This window comes from Lepidochelys kempii, chromosome 3 (assembly GCF_965140265.1).
Source record: "Lepidochelys kempii isolate rLepKem1 chromosome 3, rLepKem1.hap2, whole genome shotgun sequence".
Lineage (NCBI taxonomy): Eukaryota > Metazoa > Chordata > Testudines > Cheloniidae > Lepidochelys > Lepidochelys kempii.
In genome coordinates, this window is record NC_133258.1 from 163,365,385 (window position 1) to 163,386,819 (window position 21,435).

A 21,435-nucleotide genomic window follows, 5' to 3' on the forward strand; every position below is an offset into this window, starting at 1 on the left:
CTTAATGGTCGTTCATGGTCATTAGGAATTAGTCCTACTCCCACTGAAGTTAATGGTGACTACTCTCCTTGATTTCAATGGGAAAAAAGATCAGCCCCTTAACAAATGTTTCCACAAAAATGCTCAGAGTTTAGAGTTTCTAATGGAAACCAAAACTAGGCAAGTTTCGAACGCAAACATTTTAGATGTCTTAGTTAAATATGTGAGGCCTAACTCTCTTCTCACTTAATGCCAGTGTCACTCCTTGGACATCAGTGGAGAGTTACTTCTGGTTGGCAAAGGTATGAGTGAGAGGAGAATCAGGCCCAAGAGTTTCATAGCATGTACACTTTTATTAGTGTGTCAATCAACGAAGATGGCCCTTTTCTGTAAACTTGTGGTAAGACTAGCTTGTTGATGTGAGTTAAGATTGGCACTTATTTTACAAAAGCATTTTTCCTTTTTTAATATGTGGGCACAGTCCCTTATTAAAACCCAGATAGTAAGGGAAAAGAAAATGGAACTTTTTCCAAACAGCTTTTCTGATGGGGAATCTAGTGGCAGTTGCTTTGAAGCATGAGTAATTGATTATCATACATTTATTTTAAAAAGCAGACATAACAGGGAATCTAACATGATGTTTTGGAATATATCTGCTCCCCACAATGTTCCCAATGTTCACAATGAGAAAAATGTAAGGTTGCAGGCATCATTTCATGCCCTGTATGTTTTTGAACATAAATCAAAGAAATTGTTGGAGAATTATAGATGTTCATAGTGACTGTAGCTATAATAAACACATGCAGTATATATTTTCCAAGCTGTTTTGTATGGGTGAAAAGCTGAAGCTGACATTTTGTATGAACAATTCAACTTAATCGCTGAAAATTTATTTCCTAGTTAGTGTGGATTACCAGTGTAGCATAAGGTCATACACCTTGGCTTGAGTTCATCTGGTTTTGAAGCCATGGTTAAAGCCGGGAAAGAATTTAAATTAGATTTAGATGCCTAGAATTATTTATCCCAAGTGTCACAGTTACAGTAATGCCTCTGTGGTGATAGTTATAGCTATGTTATAAGTAGTATTTATATCTATATTGTTATTAGTGCTATTATTTTATTATTTATACATGGCTCAGAAGTGTGTTGGGCATGTTACAGAACAAAAAAAAGGCCCTGAATGAAAAATCGTACAATCTAAATTTTATGTAAGACACAAAAAATGACGGTAATAAACAAAATGGGGATGATGGGGCAATGGAAGGTGATGTGGGCAAGGATTATGACAACGTTATAGCTGACTTGTTTACTCAGTTTAGGCATGTGCATATCTTGATGGCTCTGTTAATTTTGCTTAAATGTTTGTAGCTGACAAAAGCAGAAGTGAGTTTTTAGGAGGAATTTGAATGAGCAGAACGTGGTGACTTGTTTGAACAGGAATTACGAAGGTATTTCATGCATGGAAGAATATAGAGAAGGTGGAGCAGAAGGAAGAAGAGGAAGGCAAAGATTGCATGGTGCTCTGATTGCATGGTGATGGGACAAAATAAATACCTAGACTGGAGACAGAAAGACCTATATGAAGCTGATTCTGCAGTTCTTTTTGGGCAAAATACATATTGCCTGAGTAAAAACTGTATGATTGATTTCTTGGGGCCTGGTCATGCAAACACTTACTATTGAGTGTAGTTCTTACTACTTTGAGTACTCCCATTGAATCCAAAGGGATTATGGCTCTTGTGGATAAAGTTGTGTGGTTAAGCACTATTACCCACTCCAGCAATTCAAAAATCACAAGTATGGCTCCTGAAATCATGAGATTAGCTTAAAAAAATCACGTGATTTTTTTTTTTTTTGAAAAAAAATCATAAATCTTGGTGGGGTGGTTTATTGGCTTTCTCATTTCTGAGCCTTCAGGGTGCATCTGAATTCCATTTTCAACCTTTTTCCTGTAACTGCAAGGGCTAGAAACTTCTTTTTTTTAAACGAAAGTGAGACTCTCACATTATCACTTCACTCCAGGCACTGGAGCTTTAAGAAAATCAACAGATATCGCAAGACCAATCATGGAATCGTGAGAATCAGTACCACTGCTTAAGTGTTGGCAGCACTGGGGCCCTATGTGATTTTTTTGATTATAAAGACCTGTTTTTAAGGATGCCTTCACACCGTGTGAATGAAATTAATAAGTTTTTTAAGCTGTTACAGATCAGGGATTTGGGGGGCTGGTCCCTGTGTTGGCCTCAATATAGACTGGTGTCCCCGTGCATAACCCCCAGTTCTGTGCAGTTAAGTCAGACCAGTCCCATCCTGTACTAATCTAATTAACTTGTCCCCATTCCCATCCCCTTCTCCTCATACTCCACTTCTATATACTATTAAGGTGTATAGCCCTCCTTCACTGCAGTACTCCGTTACTGCTTCCCCCAAGAAGGCCCCTGCCACGTGCCACTCTCTCCCCCTTCCCACTAAAGGGTAGACAGAGGGACCCTGCGGCCCAGGAGCAGGTATTGGTTTCCATGTGGGGAGAGGAGAAGTTGCAAGGAGCAGCTGGGCCTGTACGCTCTTCACTGGAGGGAGTTGAACCTCCCAGCCTGTGAAGAATTCAGCCGCTCAGGGCCTGCTCCATTCCCAGCCCCCCTCCATTTCTATTAATAATGTAGGGAGCCAGTCTGTTTGCTCCTTACCCAGGTCTTACCCTCCACATATATGTTGGCTCTTACTGTCCTTCCCTGAAAGCTTCTCATCTCTCTCTGCTCCTTGCAGGAGGGGAGGAGGGATGAGAGGGGAGGAGATCCCAGAGCTGCTGGAGAAAGGGTCTCCTCCTTCCTCTATCCCACCCCACCAGCCTGACTCACAGGGGGCACTTCTTGAAAATGAAGTGCAGGGACAGGGAGGGAGACACAGCTGTGATGCAGACTGTACTACCAATGGGGTACATTTGAGAGGTCGGGGGGAAGACGGGCTTTTGAAATTCCTGTGTGCTGGGTTGTTGGGTTCCATGTGGGCTCAGTATGTGCTGTCAGAGGGGGGAAAGTTGAGGGAAGGGGAGTCTCTGGATCTGCATTTACACAGATGCAGTGGCTGGGAAACCCCATATGGCAGACATAAAGAGTGGATGCTAATCCTGGCTGGATGTCCTGCAACTCTGTGACATTCCCCAGGTTTGTGGGGTGGATTTTGTCATGCCCACTAATTTTAGAACAGGACAACTGCATAAATCCAGAGCACTGGGCTTTATGCAGGACTCAGGAAGGTCAGTCTTTGTGGATAAGGACTTCTGCACATAAAGGCTTTTGGGCAGTAATCTTGACTCACTGAAATCCTTATCGTCATAAAGACTTTATTATTGATTCATTGATTGAATGAATTAGTGCCTGTGGATCCCAACTGACAAGAGGGTCCCATTGCACGGGGCACTGTACATATGCATAAATTAGAGACAAATCCTGCCCTGAAAAGATCAATCAAAATAGATAGGATAGAGAAAGGGTGGGAGAAGAGGATATAACATAAGAAGAATATTGGGTACTGAAGCAATAGTGATTTGCCCAAGTCACAGGGGAAGACTGTGGCAGAACCAGGAGTTGAACTCTGAGTTGCAGTCCATTGTCTTCCTCCCAAGCATCTCCATTTCACAGATGGAGAAACTGAGGCACAGAGACTCTGCTCCCACTGAAGTCAATGGCAAAGCTCCTTTTGACTTTAATGATGCAGGATCAGAGAAGTAAAGTGCTTTGTTCAAGGTCACACAGCAGAACCAGGTCTCCTGAGTTCTCAGTTAGTAGCACCACACTGACTCTTTCTCTTCAGTGCCAAAGAGATTTCTCTCCCCAACAGGAGATGTTAACTCATTTTCCCAGTGGAGACACTCCGGGAGCTGACAAGCTCCTCTCCTCCTGCAGAAAATTCTGGGAACGCAGCAATTATTTGAATGTGGAGGAGGATATATATATATTGGATGTTAATGATGGTCTTGATACAGACTGTCTGTTACCATTGTAATTTGGGACAGGTGACAACTTTCTTAACCGATCAGATTGATTAAAAAAATTCAAGGAACAAGCAGTCTGATTTTTCAAAGGTGCTGAGAACCTTTGAAAATCAGGCCAGTAATACACCCACTAGGGCTGCTAACTTTCTAATCTCACAAACATCCTAGCCCCACCCCTTCCCCAAGGCCCCGCCCCCTTTCTCATCCGTTCCCCAAGGCCCCGTCCCATGCTCCCTACATTCCCTCTCCCTTGGTGGCTTGCTCTCCCACACCCTTAGTCACTTTCACTGGGCTGGGGCAGGGAGTTGGAGTGCGGGAGGGGGTGAGGGCTCTAACTGGGGGTGCGGGCTTTGGTGTAGGGCCAGAAATGAGGGATTCAGGGTGCAGGAGGGGGCTGGGGCAGGGAGTTGGTGTGGGGGAGAGGGTGAGGGTTCCAGCTGGGGGTGTGAGCTCTGTCCTGGGGCCAGGGTTGATGGGTTTGGGGTGCACAAAGGTTCTCCAGGCTGGGGGGTGGGGCCGGGGGATTCGGAGTGCAGAAGAGTGCTGCGGGTTGAGGCAGGGGGTATGGGAGGGGGTGAGGGCTCTTGGCTGGGTGTTCTGGTTCTGGGATGGGGCCAGGGTTGAGAGGTTGAGGGTGTGGGAGGGGGTTCTGGGCTGGGGCGGGGGGGTGAGGGCTCTGGGGTGGGGTTGCAGGCTCTCAGATGGGGCCAAGGATGAGGGGTTTGGAGTGCAGGAGAGGGCTCTGGGTTGGGGGGCAGGGCTGGGGCAGGGGATTGGAACGTGGGGTTGGGGTGTGGGCTTACCTCTGGCGGCTCCCAGTCAGCGGCGCAGCAGGCGGGGGGAGGCTAAGGCAGGCTTCCTGCCTGTCCTGGCACTGCGGACCGTGCTGCACCCCAGAAGCAGCCAGCAGCAGGTTGGGCTTCTAGGTGGAGGTACACAAGTGGCTCTGCATGCTGCTCTTGCCCTCAGGCACCGCCTCTCCAGCTCCCATTGGCCAATTCCCAGCCAATGGGAGTGCGGAGCTGGCACTTGGGGTGGGGGCAGCGCATGGAGCCCCGTTTTCCCCCCAGCCTCGGAGCCAGACCTGCTGGCTGCTTCCGGGGCACAACGCGGTGTCAGAACAGGTAGGGACTAGCCTGCCTTAGCTGGGCAGCACCCCTGAATGGAACGTTAATGGCCCAGTTGGCAGTGCTGACTGGAACCGCCAGGGTCCCTTTTTGACCGGTCAAAAACTAGACACCTGGTCACCCTAACACCCACATAACCGTGAACCCCAATTTTACATGCAGGTATGTACAATGTGCACACTCATGTAGGTATATCAGATCTACATAGAATCTCAATTATTGTGCTGTTTGAGTTCTTGAACATGGCTTGGTTTCTGCCCTTTGGAACAAAGTTCAGAATATTAGAGAAATAACACAATATACTACTAACTACTACAGTCATAGTGCCTAACAGGGGAAGGGGTGTTGAATAATCTGAGTCATGGGTTCTCAAACTTCATTGCACCGTGATCCCCCTTCTGACAATAAAGTTACTATATGACCCTGCGCTAGGGGGAGGGTCGGAGCCCTGCCGCCTTGGGTGGGGGAAGGGAGCTGCAGGTCAAGCCCTGCCGCCCAGGTGAGGGGAGAGTGGGCTGCAGGCAGAGCCCTATTGCCCCAGGTGGGGGTGCAGCTCAGGCTTCAGCGCTGAGTCCCAGCAAGTCTAATGCTAGTTCTGGCGACCCCATTAAAATGGGGTCGTGACCCACCCTGGGTCCTGACCCACAGTTTGAGAACCGCTGATCTAAGTGATCATAAACTATCTTGCAAATGTCCAGAATAAAATACACAATAACTCTTCTTAACTGGACTCTATGATTATGTTTAAAAATTGAACCGTATTACATTTCACTTTGATTTTCATGTTTGTGGCCCAGAAAAGAGAAAACTGACCCCTTTTTAAAAAAAGCACCTGACATGCTGTTCGGTCATGTTCTAACTACAATGTATGCATGTTCCAGTTACTATTTGGAACATTATCCAGGGCTAAATGTTACAGTAAAAAAGTCATGATTAATAATAACAAAAATAATTACCCAGAAAGTGTGTTGCTCAGTTTGAGTTGCAGCTCCTTACCACAGAAGTCCATATAGCTCCTGCGGACTGTTTCAAAATGTTGTTTTTCTGGGTTTGTTTGCTTACTTGGACATCACTAAGAAATTGAGACCCACCACATCACGATTCTGAACTTTCTCCTTCCCCAAGTTATGGAGCGTTTGGATCTGAAGTTTTGGTTAAGCCTGCTATAAAAATAGTAACCAGCTCTGCAGTTTGGCTCTGAAACAGGCTCCTGAATCCTTGCAAAGTTTTCGGTTTTTGGAATCGGAGGATTTTATTCTAGTAAGACTGTCCCAGAAAGTTTGACATAGGACACTGGTGGGGAAAGAAGAAAAAACAAATCATTTGCTCTATATCTGAAAGAAAGCTAAGAAAAGAGTGTGACTGATGTAAGACAGGGTCAGAATGAATTTAGGACAAACACAGGTTATGTACAGCCCTGCTATAACAGTTCCAACACATAAAGTGCCTTAGGGCACAACTAACACCTTATCACCTGCAAAGACCACAATCCAGACAAAGCAAAACATACTTGGACAAATACTACACTCCTTACTCAGTCTTGACAAAACCCCATTGAAATGAATGGGAGTTTTGCTTGTATCAGGAATGATTAAGGACTGCAGGATTTCAGCTCATTGTTAGCAAAAGTGACACAGTAAATACACAATTTTAAAAGTCCTCCTGGACATGCAGCAAACCCACTTATTTTAATTGTGTGAAGTTGTCCAGGGTTGCTTTGCTCCCCAGAGCTTGGCACTAGCTCCAGTGAAATGTGATGCCATTGGTTTTCAGTAAAGGGTTCTTTCTGCAGGGCTGCAAACAGAGATCAGCTGCTACTGTGTATACACAACTAGGGAGCAAATCAACCAGCACATTTAAGCAGCCTTTTTAACCCTGAGACTTTCCAAGATTTCTTCTTTACACAGGAAGTTTCCTTTCTATTGTCCGATTTAGCATTTTGCTCATGTAATCAGATCAGAGCTAGGATCATTGCTGCACAGTAGAAAGACTTCCTTAAGACATTTGTCCTTGAAACTGCACCAAACTCTTGGAAGAACCCAGAACCTGTAAGTATGTATGATTTAGGCAACAATAGCACAGTGCAAAGCTGCAATCAACCATTATACAATATCCGATTAGCAGTGCAGTAGGGATTTTTTTTCCAGACGTTATGTTACATTCTTTTTCAATTCGTTCTGAGGAAACAAATCAATTCGGGCTTCTGATACAGTGACTTTGCAGTAGATGAGCTAGTAATATGTTTGATTTAACTGTTTGTTGCTCTCCTGTATCTTGTGGGACAATTATTGTAGCCAGCAAACAGTAGAGAACTTTTCTTATAGTATTAGGCATTATAAATGTGTGTCGTCTCCATCTTGTAAATAAGTTTTTGTTTGTTTGTTTTTTCAACCGCACCCCACAAGGAACAGTAAATAACAGGACAAGTAGAATTAGTTCACGTAGTCCTTAAGAGCAATAAAACATATTAGTTTGCTGGCTTAATTTACTAGTAAAGAACATTCCACTGTTGTTTTGTCTTAATTGAATTCTACTCAGTGCTGTCTATTCTGTTTTTTGCTATCTTGTCTGTGTCTGTTCAAGTTACTTTGCTGGGACTGCAGTGTGGTTAGACCTGTGTTTAAGCATTATTTATATTCCAGGCACATGCCTGGTAAAATAAGTGCTCAAGATTTAAAAGCTTAAAAAAGGATAGTTTTATTAGCCTTGAAAGCTAGAGAAGGCACAACATGGATGAATGTCAGATGTAGACCACAGAACCTAAGTCTCCCATGCACTAAGTCAGATCTCAACACCTTCACTCTTGCAACTACAACTAATAAAAGCCTTGAACTCCCTTTCTATAAATTTTTAATATGCAACAATACTTATGTTTATAAGATTAATTTCTCCCAGGTTAGCCTGATTGATAGCTGGATTGTGGTTTCTTAAGAGCTTTCTCCATGAAACTCACAGAAGAGCTGCATTCCATTTAACTAGTGAATGTAAAAACTGGTAACCATGGATTCAGCCACCACTAACTGCCGGGTGCAATGACTTGTTGTAAACAATACAAATGAGCCAGGATAGCAGAATCAACCAGACATGAAATGATTTTAATAGAAATTACGGTAAAGGTCATGTGACACCGTATCAGCTTGTATTCAGTATTAAAGGGAAAGTATTTCAATTTTTCAGGTTCAATTTAAACTGTATATCTCCACCAGCCCCACTGTTGCACTAGATCCACTGAAGGGGAAAAAACACTCTCAGGAAATGTTTCTGTTTAATTTCATATTATGACTTAGGCCATGATCCTGAAAACACCTATGCACATGGTTAACTCCTGTGAGTAGTCCCATTAAACTAAAAATCAGTGTGACTACTCATGCTTACAATTAAGGGTATGCATAAGTATTTGTAGGATCAGGCCCTTAGTGGGTAAGTTACTATACAAAAGATCTTTGTAATTTAAAGAAACAGTCAATTAATGCTTAAATTAAATTGCAAAATAGAAGTTTTGGTATTTTGACAAGAAGGATAATAGGTTATATCTATCGTGGAGGTTTTAAGTGTTATGACTTTCATTTCTCATTCACCATTTCCCAATCCCTAATCTTAATTTATAGCCTCTGTCTTTTGGAGAATTGATTAAACCAATGGTGTCAGCTAGTATAATACTGCATGATGATAGGCACATGCAGATCGTGTGAGCAGTGTGTGTCTTATCTCAAGATTTTCCATCCCACCAAACCTTTCCTGACTCCTGACTGTCATGTGCCTCATCACTCACAAATTCTAACCATAACCAAATCCCTTTCCATGTGTGTATATGTAGACATATGTGTGTCTGTATGATCATTTCCCCCTTCCTCAAAGCCTACAACATTCAACTATTATCCTCCATTAATCTAGGGTGCTTCCCTTTGCCACGCCTGTGCTAACCATGTAGAGTTTGTAAAACAGAACATAATAATAAAACCAAACAAAAATACCCAAGAACTTTGTCAGATAACAACTCCAATGATTGTAAAACTAAGTCCACAATTCTCACATCCCAAAAAACCCTTCCGTAAGAACTTTAACCCTCTTCTATTGTTTTTGTCACCCCTCTATCAACTCTCTGTGGTTTCTTGTACTTATGTCATAATGTTATCTGGATGAATGCAACTGTAAGCTCCTTAAGCAGGGAACTTGACTTATTTCTATGACTGTAAAGTGTCACACACAGCTGTGTCATATCAGTAATGACAATATATGGAGATTTCAGCCAGGAAGTGTTTTGTATTATTTATCATCACCCTGTTAGAATTGACCAGCATATGTCAGGCGCACAGGGTTACAATTAAAAAGTATATAGCTAGATAAAGGGACAAATCCTGTTTGCTTTACTCTTTTGAGTAGTCCCACTGACATCAGTGGGACTCCTTGTGTGCGTAAGGAGAGTAGGATTTAGCCCACATGTAACAATAACAGGCCACTCACTACATATGCTGCAGTTTCCACGGTATGCATCCGATGAAGTGAGCTGTAGCTCACGAAAGCTCATGCTCAAATAAATTGGTTAGTCTCTAAGGTGCCACAAGTACTCCTTTTCTTTTCACTACATATAGGCCCTGTTAGTCCGACTTCTATTGAAAAGAAGTGCATTTGAAAGGCAAGTAAAAGGAGAGCTCTCTGATTAGATAGGTATGTCAGAAAAATCTGTCAAATACAACAAAGACCTTTGTCATTGTTTGAATTGTGTAAGTGTTAAGATTTCAGTAGCGCACAGAAAAGAGGGGGGAAAATATGATTTTTGAGACAAAATAGTATTTTAAAAATGTGCAAATCAGGCCCTAACATAACTCCCCCCCCAAAAAAAGGGGTGATTTAAGAGTGAAGATACAATACAACTTTTCATGCACAGACTGACAGAGATCTAGAATTAAATTAAAATGTTCAGAGAAGAATCAAGACTATTATCCAAATAAATTATAAAACAGTACTGCCTCCCCCCTAACGCGTGTTAATTATTGAACAAAAAAACAGGAAATACATTCATATTATTGGGCCTGGCAGAAACAGTGATCTTTTGAATGTATCAAAGAGGTCTCCGCCTAGAAGATAACAAAGAATTCAGGATCAAACATGTGCAGTATGGCTTCAGGGACCCTGTAAACATGGGGCAAGTGACCTCCTTCCTTTGTTTCAAGTGGGTATCTTTACTGACGGTGACATCAGTTTTTCTCTATCTGATGTACTTTGAAGAAGATATTAGATTTATGACCTAAAATTTTGAGAAGTTAGAGAATGGGATGACAAAGCACTTTTTCCAACAGGCAGAATTGGAAAGTTTTCCTGTCACTGGTCCAGGATTCATAGACTATAGTGATGGGCACCAAAAAGAACCTACACAGAAAGAGAAGTCTATTTTGAGCCGAAGTTACCAGAAAACCTCTTTGCATACTTGAAACTGAGACGCAGACACATAACACTTAGTGAAGATTCAGGGCACACAAGTTTTTTCTTTTCTTTTCTTTTTTTTTAATCGTAGAACACAAGATAGAGCACATTTTAGTACACACTGAAAGTAATCAATGATTACCATTAAGTATTAATAACATAGTTGATGGCAGCCTTGCATCTTGTAACCATCCCTACAGCTGATCTGCAATTAAAAAAAAGAAACAAATCTGTTGGGATGGGTAGTCCAGCTGGTTTTTTATTTTAACTGAACTTTTGCTACTTTTCAGTGTCTAGGGTACCAACATGTTAGCACTTGAGGAATGTTTGTTTTTGATTTTTTTGCTTGTGAAAATACCAGATGGACAGTCCTGATAACTATACGTTCCTGGTCATGTTAGTGTAAGCTTCCGCAAACTGAGTCAAGATAGATTTGGAAGTACCACCTGGAGGGATGAGAGAGTGATTCAATATCCAAGCTCACTCAGTACTTGGCTTGTTCTGTGGAGGCTGCCAAAAAGGGTAAAAAATGTGTTGGTGACTTTTAAGTGGGCGCCTGACTACCAGGGACTGGCCTGAAGCCACAAATTCATTTCATATGGACCACTAAGCAGCCATCACCAAATATCTAGTCATCAAATATTTCAGAACATTGCTATTTAAATTCCTACATGTTTCAAATATTAACAGTATTTATAACAATACAGTATTTGTAGATTCAATTTCTAATGTGGTTTTACAGCACAACTTGTATGGATAACACAGGCCTTATCCAACTGAAGTCAGTGGAAGGCTCCTGTTGACTTCAGTGGGCAATGAATTGGGCCCATAATGATTTCAGTTGTCTTTTTTTTTTAATTTCTTTTTGCTTTTCAAATTTACTTCTTTTCTGGGGTCATCAAAGGTGTTATGTTCTGCAGGACAATAAAATTGTCTTGTGGTCTAGAAACAGAGTAATAATCAGAACCAGCTGGATTAAAATTAACTTCTTCTGACTTGAGCACGTGTTTGATTATGCTGAAATATTCTTCCATTGTTTGTCTGTACCAGATGATAAACTGGCATAGACAAACAGTGCTAGACTGGTCATCAGGATTCTGCATGCACACGCTTTCTCTTTCCTGATAAGGATTTAGTGTTTTGTAGTTAAAACTGGGCTGTTGGACCTGTTTAGTCTTATGCTAAGAATTTCAAAAGTGACTAGTGATTTTTGGGCACCTCTCTTATCAGGGGCTGAACTTGAGACCCCTTTAAAGGGGCCTGATTTTTCTGAGGATGGGTGGTGCTTAGCGCTTTCTGAGAATCAGTCCCCTTTAAGGGGTCTCAAGTTGGGGACCCAAATCGCTAGTCGCCTTTGAAGATCTTGGCCTTAAGCTTTTTCAGAGCCGTAGCTGGATGATGACTTGGCTTGGAGTGGTGTTTTGTGAAGGCAAAATGAAACAATGGCTCAGAAGTAGCTGAGAGGGTGATCCTATGCCAGCACTGATTTTTAGCTCTACTTGTGCTATTTCATGTGTTCTAGCAATATCTACTATTTTATTTAAATCCAGCTCAGTGTCTTGAGTTATCATCAGACTTTCATGTATTTTTGTTCAAATAGGCCCAGACACTGTCCTGTCCCAAACTGGTGTCTCCTTAAACTGTCTTTAGCCAATAGCTTTACCTCTGTCACATACTGCTCTATGAGTTCATTTGGACCTTCTATATTATTATACATGTTATAGCTTTTGTGGGGTCATATTTATCGAACCTATTGTAATATGGCTTCAGTTCTTTCTTTCAACTGACATTTTTTATCCACATTTTTATAAATGTCTTTTACTTTTCTCTCCAGTCCAGATTAACAGGTAACAGCCTTTTCCCTCCTCATCTCTGGATTTCAGGCGACCCTGAGAAATGAACTTTTCCCTCTCCTCATGAAGGCTCCTGCTTTTCTAGTTCATCTTAAGTAGCTGAACTGAGTAGATATTTTTTTTCCTTAGGTTGCATCTACACTTCCAGAACTTCTTATAGCTGTGGCCTTGTCTACACTAGTGCAGTAAGTCGACCTAAGTTATGCGACTCCAGTTACGTGAATAACGTATCTGGAGTCGATGTAGCTTAGGTCGACTTACTGCGGTGTCTACACTGCGCTGCATCGATGGGAGATGCTCTCCCATTGACGTACCTTATTCTTCTTGTTCTGGAGAGTGCTCTGCCATTGATTTAGTGGGTCTTCATTAGACCCACTAAATTGACCTCCGCTGCATTGATTGCAGCAGTGCTGATCTACCAGTAGTGTAGACATGGCCATACAGTGTTATTGTTTACTTCCATGGGTATAATCCTGTGAGCGAGAACTCTGAACCTAAGAAATTATTCTATTATTATTTATTATTTGTACTAGGGTAGTGCCCGCTGGCCTAGAAGTTATGCAAACAGACAGGGGTGCTGGAACAATTTGTATAGTGGGATGCTGCTGATGGAAACCATGTGTTGGTTATTACTACTTTAAGTCAGGGAGTGTGGCAGCAGCCTCAGCATCCCTAGTCCTAGCACCACTGCAAACAGATAGTCTTTGCACCTAAGAGCTTGCAATTTTACAAAATTCTTGCTAGAGAGATTCTCAGGTAGTGAACAAACTTTACCTGTAATAGCAGCTCCTAAAAAGAATTGCATCACAAGTAAAACGCCGTTTCTACCAAAATTTAACTGCCTATACATTTAGTTAAACAAAATTTGTAAGATGGTCTCTAATAGCTGGTGACTTCTGGTTGTGTTACACACGTATTTCTAGAACAACTGTGTTATACGTAGATCAGGTAAGTTTAAGTGGTAGCATATGTAACGTAAACTGGCCTGTAGATTTCAATTCAATAAACTCCTCTTTACAAAAGAGCATATATGAACTCTAGTGAGTTAATTTTGGTATTGTAAGACTATGCAAACTGATACACGAGTCAAAAGAAATATTTCAGTTTGGTTATTTGAATGGAACTAACTACAGCATTTCAAGGACACACTATCTTGTAAAGTCCGTCAGTGGTGGTGTGTTGTATGTGATGCTCATTTTCAGAATGGATTTTCCAGATCACCCCTTTTGTTTGTGAAATACAGGCTGTAATCAGCCAAATATGTTTAGACTTTTGCTGCAGAAAGTCTATTTCTGGTTTTCCCTGAAGATGTTAAAATTCTACATTCAGTGGCACAAATTAGATGGAGTGATATAGGTTGCATTAAAAAAAACAATTGCAGGCCAAGAGCAGCAGAAATCTGGTCACTGCTTTTAGAATGTCAAACTAATGGTTAACGTATGTATGGTTAATGTATGTAGCCAACAGAAAACGCATGCTGGTCAGCAGATGCTCTGTCTTGGTAACTGCCAGAACACTTAGTGCGGCATGTTTGCTAAACCCTATAGACAGCACCTCTGTTCATTGGGTTACTCATTGAGCTTTTAATAGTCAACTTAATTTTAGTTAAGGTTCAGTTTAGTAACTCTAGAAATTAATGGAAAATATTCTCCGTGTTAAACTGGTAAACTGTATTAAACATGATATGCATAGAGGTAAAAGATAAAAGATCAATTCCTATGGATCCTATAGTCACAAGCTTTTAAGGATAAATTACAGAAACTTGTAATTATTGTGGGTAATCTTGCAGAAAATTAAATCTTGAGTTTGCATGTGTGAGGAAGTTTGGTCTCCTTTGCTCACCATAGCTGTGTTTAAAAGCAGCTCTCTGTAGTGTGGGCTCCTTGGTTACCTGTCAGGATTGGTGTTTCACTTCACTGCAGGTAAAATGCTGTTTCTAAGGCTGGCTAAATCCCTGGCAAAAGCAAGAGGTCTTATTGTCAAGGCATGTTTCTGAGACCTGTAGTTCTTACTTTCTCTCTTTGAAAGTGGCTTTAGAACCTGCTGAAGTTTACAAGGTAAGAGGGAAAGTCTGTTGTTTGACTCTTTTCAGATATATTTTTTTATTGGTTGTTTCATGGTTTCAGACTCCTGGTGGAATACAAATACAAACCACAGGCAAGACATTTTGTCCTACTTAAATAAGGTCTAATTTAACTGCAGAGGGCCAGTTATTACCCGATAGATTGAAACACTGGGGACTATAAATATAATTAAGAACTGGTTTTAAAAAAAAAGACAAAGGCACAGTATGGCAACAAACAAAAAGCAGCAAGAGGTTTTTCTGTTAATTTTATCAAGGGAATGTTTTAAAGTGCTCACGAAAGATGTCTGTCTGGTGTCCCTGGAGAATAAAAGCCTCTGTTTCCCACAGGACAGGTATTACAAGGAGATTTGCAGTGCAGACTTTCTCACATTGTCCTTTATGGCCTTGTCTACATTAGGATTTTTCAGCCCCATTAATCCCAAAAGGTGCAGCCCCATTGTGGGAGAGGTATACTATAAATTTAGCAGGTCTTAGATTTGACTATTCCAAGCTGGTCTAGCATCAGATACTTAGGTCGTTACCAAAACTGAAATGGAAGATATCAAGGCGTTTAAAAATCTCACTAGAAATAAATGTTCTTAGCAGCAAAAGAAAGCATATATTAGCAGTAAGGGGTACTCCAGACTTACCAAGGGGTGGGATAGTCTTTCTCACAATAGCAGATGCAATTCTGCTTCAGACAGCTGAAAAGAATTCACTTGGGAAGAGCTGCATGCTTTACCCATGTCATAGACGGTCTTTAGATCCTTCTATTTTATAATCTTGCCCATCACATTATGTGATTTCTGCATAGCAATTGAGATATCTGCAGCGATTTTATTAACTATTAAAAGTATTTGCTTTGACTAACAAGGAGAGAATGTGTTTTAGTTCTAACGATCAGCAGACAGGGAGTTAAGACTTTTGGACACTAATAATAAAATAGATCTATAAGTAGGGATGATGATGATAATAATAATAAATATCTACCTTGTAGGAGTATTGTGCAGTTTAATTAGTGTTTGTAAAGTGCTTTGGGCGTCTTGGGCGAAAGGTGTTATAGACATACAAAGTATTTCTCACTGATATAAGGCTGTATTTAGGCTCCCTTTTTAATCACTTTTATTTATAACAAAACCTTGAATATCAGTTCCAGCATGGTTAGCTACCATAAATGATGTGCTAATGAGGATGGAGTATAGGTCAGAAGCCTGCAAATATGTGTGAGGAGATGGTGAGCTTAACTTACTAGGTGAAGGAAAGGTTAGTATACCAACTGCATGAACACTTCAAAGTGTGGAGATAGTTTGCTGCACTAACGTAATTATCTGGGCTATAGATATGTTTGACAAACATATCTATAGCCCAGATACTATTACTTCACAGTGGGAGATAGCAGAGTGCTTCTGTTTGGTTGGCAGTTTACTGAATCCTTCCTTCTGCTTACCTCCATTACTTTTTTCAAGGACTTTCCCCCCTCCCCTTAATCCATTTGATGAAAGGAAACTTATTCCTTTTTTGGTAATGGCAGAAAATATTTTAAGGAAGGTAGCATGCAGCCGGATAGGATGGATTTAAATGATTCTTAACTGAGACTGATAAGAATTCATTTTCTTTTTAATCCATTGTTAACTGAGCACCTAAGTAAAAGCTGTCTTTCCCACCCCCACCATCCTTCATTTCTTCACTGAATTGTGTTTTGGAGCCAGTTTTGTTTCTCCATGAAAGAATGCCTCTGATCATTATATAATGCTGTAGTATGCTTTTGAGCAACTGAATGTTGTGGACTTTTCTGCAAATGGTGAGATCTGAAATGTAAAGAGGGAGCATTACCAACACCACTCATCCCAGCAAAATTGAATGAAGTGCCCTGTTCTCTGTCACTGAAATGTGGCCTGCTGTAAGGCTGTTGGTAAGCTGTGGGCTTTAATAGGTAGAGACTGTGGGGAACCTCTCCGCTTTATATCCTTTCCCCGTCTGTAAGGTCTGTTACATAGGAAGGTACTGTTTTTTTAAATATGGTTATTTTAATACTGATCCTCTGAGGTTGGCAGGTAGATGAGGAAAGAGAGAAGATCATGACAACATGCTAAAAAAAGCCAAAATGTTCTGTGTAAATAAAAATGGAGTAATATAAGAATAAAGCAAATGAAATGAATTCATACACAAGGGGAATCCATTTTAGGAAGGCTCTTAATTCCAGTGCTAGATTACCCATTGTGGAAAAGTGAAAAGCATTAACTAAAAGAGGCGCTACAAGTTTCCCTTTAATTCAGTGAATTCAGTTGCCAATACTTCTAACCAGAGAGAGCCACCGGTAAAATCTAGATTCCCCCCCCCCCCCTCAGTACAACTATGCCTTGGTTACAAACACAGACACAGAGGCTGGATATGTATTTTTTTTTGTATGTACAAAAAGATTATATTTTGGTTATCTCTATTGTGTCAGTTGCCCATGTATACTTAATACTGAATTTTGTTATTCAACAAAGACTCAAAATCCAGAGACACAGGACAAATTCTGATCTCAGTTACAGTGGTGTAAATCTGGAGTAAATCCATTGCCGTTAGTGGACCTACTCCAGATTTCCGCAGGTGTATCTGAGACCAGAACTTGTCCAATGATCAAGTCAGTAATTTTCTGATCTGAAGATGCAGTTGATAAGGCATGTTTTACTTATATGTTCTGTACTAAATCTAGTGCCTGACAGTTCTTAAGAAAAGCCTCAGCTAAACTGAAAGTGAAACTTTCAGTTTATCCAGGTTTTTATTTGTTGTGGGTTTGTTTGTTTTTTTTGTCGGATTGAATTTCATAAAGAAACTATTGTATTGTAATAATTCCTACAAGCTTTGGCTATTTCTTTGGGAGGGGGGAAGTACTGACCTTTCCCTATTTTTAATAAAACCTCTATGATATTGCAGGAATTTTTATTTTGTGTTGATGGTCAGGGAAATTCTATTTTCTTCTGTATATAAGAGATTTGAAAAGTCTTTGGGATGATGAAAGTAAATCAAATTTATAGGCCTGATTATCCTCTCACTCTTGTGTAACTGAAAGGAAGATCATGTCCTATGTGCTATATTGCCTATATATGCAATGTTACATGGAATAAAATAAGTGCATTGTGATCTATTAATTTAAGCACAAGATATTTGGAACAACAAGTTAATAAAAGCAAGCAATCAATTGTAAATTTATGAGGCAAAATATTGCCCTTTGGTGCACATGTGCATCTCCCCTTGCCAGTTAAGATGTGCATACACCTAAAGGAAGTAGTGTGGTCCAGTGGATGGGACAAAAGACTGAGAGTTGTGGCTCCATTCCTGGCTCTATCTTTTGTAAAGCGCTTTGAGATCTCTGGATGAAAAGTGTTATAAAACAGTTAAGTATGGTTAAGCCTGCTCCGTTAGACAGTTGGCTTTATTGGTTTTATTTATTTATTTTCTGGTTTGTGCTTTGTCTGAGAAGAGACTACTAAGAAAGCCCTTTGTGCTTTAGCACTGGCATTTTCCTTTGGCCTCCTTTTTCTTGCTCATGCCAGTGCTACTGAAAGTTAAGGGACATGGCATTTATTTACATAGAGTGAAGTTACATAAATAACAAGCATATTGTAATAGATCATCATTAACATGAACAAATAGTATTTATTTCAAATACCTCTGAAATAACTCCAGTCCCTTCCAATATCACTATGCAGATGTGACAGGAACAAACACTCTTCCCCCTTAGTATTCATTTGCCTGGGACTACTCCTGTGTACTTGAAAAGATCCATCCCAGTCCCTTTTCCAGATCAAGGCTACTTCAGTGGCAAACAGACAGAACTTCATGGAGGTGTCAGAAAACCAATGGATAGCACCTAAATTCCATCTACCACAGATCTGACCAGCAATTCCTTACTGTGTCACCCCACATGGCATTGGAAAGCATAATCTCCAAGGAGTTCTATAAATACAAGCTAAGATCCCTGAGAGCTGATCACGATCTGGAAGGAATAATATGTGCAGTGTATTGTAAGAAATTACCGGCTCCCTGGAAAGCTCACAACACAATCTTTCTGCATAGATTTCTCTTCTGTGTGAACCTTATGCACCTCACCTATCTCCTTGTTTCCCACAATATGTCGTTGTTGGTCAATGCAGTTTTTTCAAACACCTTCCTAGTAGTCATATTTTTCTTCTCATTCCTTCCTTAAATGTCAGCCATCATGTCAGAAGATAGAGTTAGAAAGCAGTGTGTGTAATAATTGCTTCCCCATCATTCCCCCTTTTCCTATAGCTTGGTTTTCTCTAGCTGTGCACCATAATTTTGAAAACTACTTTTCTGTTGCACCCAGGACTCAAACAGATGCCCACAAAACTATTTCTGCTTCCTTGCCTGTTGGGTATCTGCTGCAGAGAGAACCTAAACACAGAAATAACTGCCTGACCTTGTTCCTATTCTGCGCCTCCATTTGTGGTTTAACACTGTATAAATTCACCAGAATGCCACCTGTTTTTGCTTAATCCTCTCTTTGGCAAGTCCAGCTGTGCACTTGAGGAACCAGTATTGTGCCAAAATCTGCTGGGTCAGAACATGTATGGAAAAAAGATCCTCTCCTATAACATTAAATATAAGGACTGGATATTGTTCTAGTTCTGACTTGCAGACAAGGACCATTCTCTTTTTTAGAATTGCTTAGGAATAGTGAATGTGTAGGCTACCGAGTCATTGAATGTTATATTATCCTACAATTGCATGATTTCAGCTACTCATTTTTGAAGGAGGCAGTCCATATCAGTGGACAAGTAGCTCCTCCAAAATGCTATTTGACAAGAAATCAGTCTTGAAAATACCCTTGTCCAGAGTTTCCAGAAAGTCCATAAGCACTTGATGCATGATGGATTCTTTCTTTATCAGGCATCTGCTTCCTTTTCCTATCTCAATTCTCCAGTGATTTTTTTTTTCTTCTGTAGTAAGAGGCAAGCAATATATTCCATATGCCGCCAAGCTTTGTAAAGAATTTTACTGCTGGCAGTCTCACAGCTGCTGAGGAATAGTCCAGGCCTTGCTCATAAAGTGACACTAAGCACAAGAGTATTCCATTGGGATTGACCATGTATTTTCCCTCACCTTTTTTCTTTCTTGAAGGAAATATGTTAACGCCTCCTAACTACATGCCTAACAGATGCTGGCAGCCACCAATTTCCATAGCAAAGCCCCTTGGCCACAAAGCATCTAAAAGAAATCTGGAATTAGACAAGTTCATCTTTGCTGCGAGCTCAGCAGCAGACCATCTCAATCAAGAGCAGTGGAAATGAGAGACTAAGCAATTGGCTTAGCAACACTAAGAACCTGTTTGGCCCTGAAAGAAATATGCAGGCATAAACACTTCAGAATATAAAACCTTCGATACTTAGGGACAGGTTTCAAAGGTGGTCAGTGTTCTGGGTGTTCTGTACTTCTGAAAATCACGTCCTTAGTTTCTGACTGTGGATTGCTTGAACAGCTACTGAAAGAGCACCCTTCAAAATATGCAGAATGACCTCCAGCTGAGACAAGCTTAATATAGCTCCTGCTGGCTCAGCCAGGTGGAACCTTTCCTTTTGGCTCACCCGATTTGCTGCCTGCAGACCATGAAAGGCCCTGGGAGTAGGCTGCGGCAATGTGTGGGGACACGTGGCTAATACAGAAACAGGATGGGACACCCTGCTAATTGGTTAAGTCCTAGTCTAGTGTGTGGCCACAAGTTATCAGGTACAACAGATTCCTCAGGTGATTACAGTGGGTGGCCAAATTTGCCCCTCTAAACAATAAGGAACATAACGTGCTTCAGATATGCTCTTCTGAAAACAGTAGCCAGGCCTCCGCACACTATGGATGCCTGAAATAAACAGCAACGTTTCTTCCTCCTGAAGTATCCTCACAGAAGTTCACTGGTAGATTTTTATTAGCTTCTACAATGCCCTGTGTTGGAAAGTAACAGTAGCTTGTGAAACATATGGTTGGGGCTTCTGTGACTTCCACGAGGATCTCCCTTACATATGGGATATGAAGGGATACTTGCAGAAGCAGCAGAATTCAGGCACATTTTGTCAGATTGGTTAGTCTCTAAGGTGCCACAAGTACTCCTTTTCTTTTTGAAAATGTAGCATGGTATCACATCTCCAGAAGCACAGAGCAGATGGAAATATCTTCCTGTATATTGACTTGTGTTACTCTGATGAAAGGCATTGTTTCCCTCCTGCTGTCGAGCCAGCTAGCCCCCAGCAGCTGACAAAAATCTCAATCTGCAGGACGTTACCAATGAAGTTCAAATGACCACATGCTTTAAAGTAAAATGTATTGGCTGTTATAACCTGCACCAGCAACTGCTTGAACTCACTGGTCCAAGCTCATCCCTAGTGTAACACAACTGAAGTCAATGGTGTTCTGGCAGGTTGAAGTCAGTCCGCTGAATTTACCCATGGGGAGGTGAGAATTCATTTTCCAAGAAAGAACTCAAGACCCTAGTGTCTGTGCTGGCCCTGGACCATCTGTTTTTATTCTTTTACTCCAAATTCATTAGCTTCTTCACCAGTGTCTTCTACTTCACTTTCTGATGTGATGGTGTCTACTGGGCCCTCCAGAAACTAATCCAAATTCAAGATCCAGAGTTGTATACAGTACTCTGATAAAAGACGTGGCTATTGAAGGTGCTTCAAAATATTACAGTCCAGGAGTCTGTTTTTATCCAAAAAATGTAGTTTTGTAAACTTAGATCGTCAGTGCAATCCTGACAACTAAAACCATACAAGTATTCCAGCAACAATTTGAAAAGCAGATTCCATATGGGCCCTTGTCTTGATGGGGGTGTTTGACTGCAAAAGCATGCAGTTCCTTGATTGGAAAGATGCAAATGAAACTGAACTCAAAAGAGAGTTGATGTAATCATTAACTGACTCACCTTCTGGATGTGACAAGTGATGAATCAGCGTAAACTTGCCTGAAGCTTTCTTCGGGACAGTACCCACA

The 21,435-nt window shown here is 41.0% G+C and overlaps 1 protein-coding gene across 8 annotated transcripts in view; it reads left to right on the forward strand.

Annotated features, from left to right (window-relative positions):
* Window positions 1-21,435, forward strand: part of ESRRG (estrogen related receptor gamma) — a 486,133-nt gene that overhangs the window by 32,796 nt on the left and 431,902 nt on the right. Inside the window, exon 1 of one of the 8 annotated variants that reach the window (XM_073338906.1) lies at window positions 7,128-7,148. The exons of the other annotated variants lie outside the window; for them this stretch is intronic. The gene's annotated coding sequence lies outside the window, so the exon portion shown is untranslated. Of the gene's footprint in view, window positions 1-7,127; window positions 7,149-21,435 lie in introns of those variants that run through there. 8 annotated transcript variants of the gene reach the window in all.